General features: G+C 31.4%; 1 pseudogene; it reads left to right on the top strand.

Annotated features, from left to right (window-relative positions):
* Window positions 1–949: 949 nt before the first annotated feature.
* On the top strand, window positions 950–6627 carry LOC145581036 (CASP-like protein 1E1 pseudogene; annotated as a pseudogene).
* The last annotated feature ends 1379 nt before the right edge of the window (window positions 6628–8006 follow it).

Here is an 8006-nt window from a genome sequence, read left to right as displayed (position 1 = left end):
AATAAGAGTAAACAAGCAACTCCAAAACGACGAGTGTGATTACCTTCTGAAGAAACACTTCGAGTAGAATGGTACGCAAATTGTATAGTGAGTGATGAACAAAATAATTAAGTCAATCAGTTGCACACCACTCAAAACTCACGAACAACATAATAAATTGTTGTTGACTTGCCTTGAATTGCAAAATTCATGTTGGAAGAAATAATTGATGAAGAATTACTAATCTGTTATTTTGGTTTATACGCAAAAGCAAAGTTAAGAGAGAAGCTAATATGATATTATACGGCTGCAGTTTGTGTATAAAAAACTTAATAGAGTTAGAATAGTTTATATACGTTTAAAATTATAGAATCCTATTTAAATTAAAAATAGGGTTTTAAGCCTCTATTAAATAATAGAAATATTATAAAAGATACGAAGTAAAATATGATTTTATTTTATATATTATAAGCTATAAAATACACGGGTATTACATTCTACCCTCCTTAAAAGAAGTTTTGTCCTCGAAATTTAAAGTTAGGAAAAATTAAGGGTATTACAACATAGCTCTACAAAGCTACGTAGTTTGACTCCACCAAAAGCATGTGTTGTCTATTTTGGATGATTAAATTATTTGTGCTTTTTTTTTTTTTTTTTTTTTGGCATTTACTTTCTTTGTTTTATTTATTATTATTTCATTATGAAAGTTAAATAACATATGAGACTTGTTAAAACTACAAGATGCAGTGCCTTGTCAATGTAGAGGTTGTGGTTTAAAGTGATATATTTTGAGAAAGATGATAAGGCCACCCAAAGCTACAAGTTACTGTTATCTATTGTGGATGCTCTTACTCATGAAATAATAATTGCATAATAAATTATCCTTTGTGAACCAAACAGCCACAGCGCAAGGTGCCGCAATGATTAAGTTTCAAAATTCAACGCTTCCATACACCCAACCAATTTCTCAATGGTGTGTCTAGCTAAAGTAGCTACACGTTTATGTAATATGCCATCACTTGTCCTCATGTCTATTCAATTCAATGCAAACATTAATGAACAGTTTTTCACACTTAAATTTCCAACCGCCTAATAATGCCAAACAAACTTCATTATTTCATATCTTGTCCTTCAATTATTTCCAAAGATCTTTGCCTATATATAATTAACTGCATAGTGCATACGATATTAAACATTGTACCTACATCTATTTATACATAGAATTTTTTTTTTGGCTAAATCAAGTGTTAGAAATGGTAAATAATATTGAAGGTTTAGATGGTATTCAAAGGAACAAAGAAAAGGAAGGTCACGGAATAAGGGTTCCTGAGTTGATTCTAAGGGTCTTGGCTTTGATACTAACACTTGTAGCAGCCATTTTGTTAGGGGTGAACAAGCAAACTAAGATTGTTCCTATTAAAATTTCGCCGGATCTTCCAGCGTTTAACGTTCCCGTCAGCGCTAAAACAAGCTATGCTTCCGCCTTCGTGTACGTACTACATACTCTATCCTTCCTACTTTGTATGCAAATTCGTATTATTATTTTTGTGCATCTATATCAAGGAATTGCATTATTATATATGGACATTGATATTATAGAGTATGAAATATATTCCTAGTTAGTTAATGTTTGAGGAGCGAGAATAAATTTTATACTTTATCAATTTGAGGGTTAAGGCCTAAAAATATGATTTATATTCTACCAGATGTAATGATAGGTATTTTTTTTTGGAAAAAAATATACGTAGTATGTAATCGTAAAATCAGTCTAAAACCATACTTCGTATAGTTTTCTACCAAATAGGTTGTTTGATTACACTCTAGTAGTATTAGTAAATAGTAACCGCTAGTGGCTTGCAAGGCGGTTAAGGTGGTGTTGTGGTATTGGTATTTTTTTCCCCTTAATCGGCTTCCATTTAATGTACCTCTTTCGTATTTTAATAAGTGTTACATTTTGATCGTCATATAGTTTTAACCAATTGAATTGAATTAAATTTAATAAGAGGTAAGTAGGGTAGTTGAAGTATTAAAAAATTGTCAAAAGAAAGATAATAGAGTTGATAGTAATAGTGGGTTTGGGTGGGGAGATATAATGCTCCATTAAAATGTAGCTTTTTTGGCAAAAATTAAAAAAGTGTAATACTTATTAAAATACGACCGTATTTTGTAAGTGTAACACTTATTAAAACGCATAAGTAGTAATAAAAATGAATTATTTATTATTCTGACTTAGGGTGTGTTTAGCAAAATATAGTTGTAAAGATAGTTGTTAGTTGTGGTAGTAACTGTTAGCAGTGAAAGTAACTGCTATCATAACTGTGTAGATAGATAATATGATTAAATATTAATAAATATATTAAAAAAAATTAATATAATGAAACTAATGTTAATACCTATTTAATAATATATTTCATTATAAAATTTGTGTTATGTTATTGAAAATTGATTGCCAAAGTCAATTCTACCTCCGAAGCTAAAGTTTGATTCATTTACTATTCAGATGGTGAAAATAAAATTAATTTTACCGCATTTTATGATTTGGACAAAAGAAAAAAAAAATAGGATCTGAGATCTAATTAGATTCGATATAGTGTGAATTATTATAGTGTGAATTTTATGATTGGGGATAACTTTCATTCACTTTATCCACATATGTACAATAAAATTAATATATGACTACTTCTTTCGTTCCAAAATACTGAGACGTTGGACTTTTTTCATTATTATATATTAAATTTGACTATAATCTTTTACTAACATAAAATAATAAAAAATATATATTGTCATAAAATATGTTGTTAGCTTTGATAGGTACTATAATATAAAGTTTCATAACATAATTTTTATTATAATTTTCATTTTAAATATATAAAAATCACTACAAAAATAAAAGCTTTTTAGCAACTAAGTTTGGCAATAGATTTCTAAAACGTTGCTAAATAGCAACGAAAATATTTTTTTTATTGCCTAATTAAAATCGACATTTTATGCTTTAGTTTTTTAATAATTAATGGCTACATGTTTTTTATTTGTTGCTGTTTAAAACAAATTGTCTTACTAGTTGGTGCTAGATGACATCATATTTTTGTCTTGTTTTCATATAGCAACAAACTATGGCAACAAATATTTTATTTGTATTGATTTAGAAACAAACAAAGGCAATGAATTTTTTATAAAATTATTTAAATACACTCTTCTTATTATTTGTTGCTATAATGACATCAAATAGAGACGGATTTTAATTTCGTCTCTAATTTAGAGACGGATTTTTGATTTCGTCTCTAATTTAGAGACAAATTTTTTAATTTTGTCTCTAATATTTCGTTCACTTATTATGAATCATGTGCATGGAAGTAAACAAATAACACTTGGTATAGCTGGTAAGAGTTTCACCATATGACTTTGAGGTTACAATTTCGACTTCTACCAACTGCGATTCTTGAGACTTGAGATCAAAGGACCTTACATGTAAAGTCGAGCCGAGTTGACTTGAGTGAGGTTTCGAATTCGGATTGGTAAAGGGATCGGGTTGAATCGAATGGCTGATAGGGATTGGTTTTTGTCTCGTAGTGTTGATAGCAACCAATATTTATGATTTGTTGCTATTTTTATGAACCAACTTTAATAATTTGTTGCTATTTATAGGAACAAACATTACTAATTTGTTGCTATTTTTAGGAACTAATATTAATAATTTGTTGCTACTTTTAGCAACAATCAATGGTAATCTGTTGCCAAAGTTGGCAACGCATGCACCAAAAATAGCAACCATCATGGGAAATATATTTAAATGGATGCAATATTGCAACAAAATTATTTTGCAAGTGGTAGCCAAAATCACATGGCAACCAGCCTTTTAGCAACAACAAATTTTCGTTTCCAACTCATTGCTAACTAGAGTTGGCAACGGATTTTTGGTGAATAGCAACAAATTTTAGTTGATGCTATATTGATTTAATTTTGTAGTGAATAAGGTCAAATTAGTTAATCTCTATGTGTGCAAAGGGTAACCGTGTCAGTTATTTCAAGACAGAGGGAGTAGTATGTAATCAACTTGATTGTATTTCAAATAAAAAGAGGTCTAGTAGAATAGGATCCTTACATAACATCCTTATCCATATTCGTATTGCACTTCAAAGTCTCACATTAATGCATACTTATGATAGATTACATCATCAATGTCCAATTAAGCTTATAAGATAGGTCTATTTTATGGTTTTAGTAGGATTAGAGTCCGGTCGGTCTTATGCAGGGTTACAAAAGATTAGTCCAAGTCCCTTACCTTAATCAATACCACAAAGATCCATACCCTATCTAAATCAGAATTAAAGACTTTAATATGACAGGTCCCTATAATTTGCGCGAAAGAAGATCAAATTGGACTCATCAAGTAGTGTCAAGGACCATTGTCATCCCTGCTAAAGACTCATGGGTCTAGCTAGTGTAACCATCTACCCGTCTACCGTCTTCTAGGTGATAATTTGGGAACAAATTAAATCAAGGTGGAAGCATATCTCAGGGAGTAGGGGTAACTGGTAAGGGTGAAGGAAGGTGGTATAAATGGTGATATCCTTACCTTTTTTTTTTTTTTGCTCCCAACTATTATATACTACCTCCGTTTTTTATTAATTGATATATTTTGACTTTAACACTATTCACACACTCTCCTTTGACCGTGTTTTGTGCTTTATATGTAACGAATAATATAGTCATGTGGGATCTTATTAGATTCGCCACGATATATATTTTCAAAATACCAACTTTTTATAATTTTTGCCTATTAGTAATTAAAGATATTAACGGTTTAATTTGTGCATTGGCAAACGTGACTAAAGAAATGTATCAACTAAAAAGAAACGGAGAGAGTATCTTGTTGGAAAGATATACTCCATTCGTTCCATAATATAGTTCTTGTTTGTGTTTTTTCACGGTATTTAAGAAATAGGAGGAGAAAGTAGATGAAGTAAGTTAATAAAAGTGAAAAATACAATCATAGACAAATGTTAGAGAGAGAAAGTGGAAAAAAGTACAAATTATGTGCAAAATTCAAGGGTAAATTAAGAAGTACAATGAATAAAGTTAAAAAAGTGAGGGTATAATGGATTTTACATACTATCCAAAACTAGAATTAGAAACAACATTTTGGATCTCCAAAATAGGAAAACAGGAACTACATTATGGAACGGAGGGAGTATTTTATACACTCAACCATTCATTGAGTTGGTAAAATTCTTTTTAATGTTGTATATTACTTATATATTTTGACTTTTACCATCTCCAAAAAACCACTTATTGGCTTTTACCACCTTCATGAAAAAAAAAAAAAAAAATTATACCACCACATAAAAAAATAAAAGTTGACTTTTACCAGCAATGACCTCCAACTAACGAATTTTGTCCATAAATCCGTTAGTGGGGCCTACCATGTACACGTGTCACAATATTATTGGGTAAATTTAAAAAAAAAACAAATTTTTTTTTTAAAAAAAACCCCAGTCACCAACCGGCGGGGGCCATCGCTAGGTCGACTACCAGCCCCACCGTCGGACCGGCTACTAACCCCATTGCCGAACCGGCTACCAGCCCCACCGCCAGACTGCTACCAGCCTCATCACCAATTCGCCACACAGTAGCCACCGCACCGCACAACACACCAGTCATCACCATCGGAAACTGACCCCCTTTCCACCAATTTCCGACCTCAAAACCCTAGCCACCGAATTCCTACCACCCATTAAGCCCCCTTCTAATTCTGACCACTCTTAAAACCCTAGCCACCACCAAATTTCGCACTTCTAAACCCTTGCCACTACCTAATTCCGACCACCTCCCTAGCCCACACCAAATTTCGAGCCCTCATTAGCCCCACACGAAATTTCAACCAACCAAGGTAAGTTGATTTTGTTGCTGGTTGGTTGACATAAATGGAAGATCGGGGCAGATGGAGAGGAAACGTCAAAAAGGTGGGCCCTACTAACAGATTAATGGACGGAACTCGTTAGTTGGTGGTAAAATTCAATTTTTGGATATTTTGTTGGTGGTGAAATACAACTTTTTTATGGAGGTGGTAAAAGCCAAAATTTCGTACTTATAATATGTAAACATTCCAAGTTAAGCTAATTAGGTTAATATAGAAAATGAAATAATTTATTATCTTAAAACAAAACTATATTCCCTTACACAAAATTGACATTTTTTTAGATGGTTAAGTTGTTAATAATTTTGTGTCAATTTTTATTATGGTTTGTGTAATAACCTTAAAAGTTAAATGTTTAAACTGAAAGTCTAAACTAAATGTGTTGCAATAGGTACTCAGTCGTGGCTAACTCCATAGCATGTGCACTCGCGGCGATATCACTAGCTCTTACATCCATAAGTATGAAAGGAGGAAAAGGATTTATGCGTTTGATTATAATTATTGTAGATTTGATCATGGTAGCCTTGTTGTTTTCGAGCATTGGAGCAGCGGGTGCTGTCGGCCTCTTAGGTTTTAATGGCAACTCTCATTTACGATGGAACAAGGTTTGCAATGTGTACGGAAAATTTTGCCACACCGTTATGGCTTCTCTTGCCCTCTCTCTTTTAGGAGCAATATCATTGCTTTTGCTGGTAACTCTTGCCATTTTAAAACTCCATAAAAATGCTTAAAACCAGGAAGTTCAAATCTTCATGCATGAGAGTTGCCTTCTTTATAGTAACAAAGGCGTGTAGTATTTCTTGAAAAGTGTGGAAAGTTAGATATTCTAAATTCTATTCCGTATGATTTTCACTTTATGTTTTCATTGATACATGTTTTATTAATAATCCCTTATGTTGAAAGACTTGAAATTTCTCATATATATATATATATATATATATATATATATATATATATGTATATATATATATATATTCGATATCTAATACGCATAATAGTTATGTAAAATTGTCCTTTACATTTTATTTAGATTGAAAGATATAGAGGAAAGGAAGGAAAGGGGGGTAAAGGCAAGGAAAGTTTTTTTTTTTCCTCCCTTTTTCCCAAAACTTCTTGTACAAAAAAAAAAAAAAAAAAAAAGAAGAAGTTGTATTACCCTTCATTTTTCTTCCATCCTTTTTGTGAAATTATGTAAAATTGTACAAAAAAAGGATCACTTTTGTGAAAAAAAGGGTCACTTTTATAAGAAAAAAGTGTTACTTTTCGCAAAATGTTCGATGTATAATAAAATTATTGTAAAGTGGGGGCATGCAAAAGTTTTTGATGTTAATGAAACCTTTCAAACCAATTCCAAATAATTCAAATTCGTTTCAAATTCCATTCCAAGCCCTAATAGCCCATTAGACCTGACTTCCCTGCCATTATCCATAATCTATAATCCTTAGCCCGATGTCCTTTATTGATCCAATTGTTATTACCTCAATTAGCCCCAAATAAATCTTACTTTATTCACAAAATTTGATTTTGTTTATCAAACTTATATGCATGGTTAGATAGCTCTTATAAAATATATCTGATGATATGACATAAGCCTAAATTCGATTTAATAAAATAAAGGAGATATGACTAATATTATTAATGAATATGAATAAAAATTTTCTGATTATATAACATAAGGGTGCATTTATTTTAAAGGTCTTCGGGAGAAGGTAACTTAAGGAAATCAAAAGGGTTCTTTGACTTATTTTCCTTTCTTGACGTTTGTTAAGAAAATTTGTTCCTTCCCTTTACCTCTTCACTTCCCTAAAGTCCTTCACTCTCGTTCATTAACATTCTCCCCCACCCCACCCTACCCTACCCTACCATTTTTTTTTCCTTTCCTTTTCTTCAATCCACCTACACTACTACCAGCACCTATGGCTGTTCAAAAATTGTTACGGACCGAAAAACCTGACCACCTTGCATTGGATTAGACCGAAGAAACAAGTCATGGATCAGACCTATTTTTTCTTTAAGAATATGAATAAAACTTTTAATTTCTTAAGTTTAATTTTTACCTTTAATACTAAAAATATTATTATATTAAAAACTACTTTATTTTATACAAAGT

The sequence above is a fragment of the Chenopodium album genome, chromosome 15 (assembly GCF_948465745.1).
Source record: "Chenopodium album chromosome 15, dcCheAlbu1.1, whole genome shotgun sequence".
Classification (NCBI taxonomy): domain Eukaryota; kingdom Viridiplantae; phylum Streptophyta; class Magnoliopsida; order Caryophyllales; family Amaranthaceae; genus Chenopodium; species Chenopodium album.
This window is presented reverse-complemented; position numbering and strand designations above follow the sequence as displayed.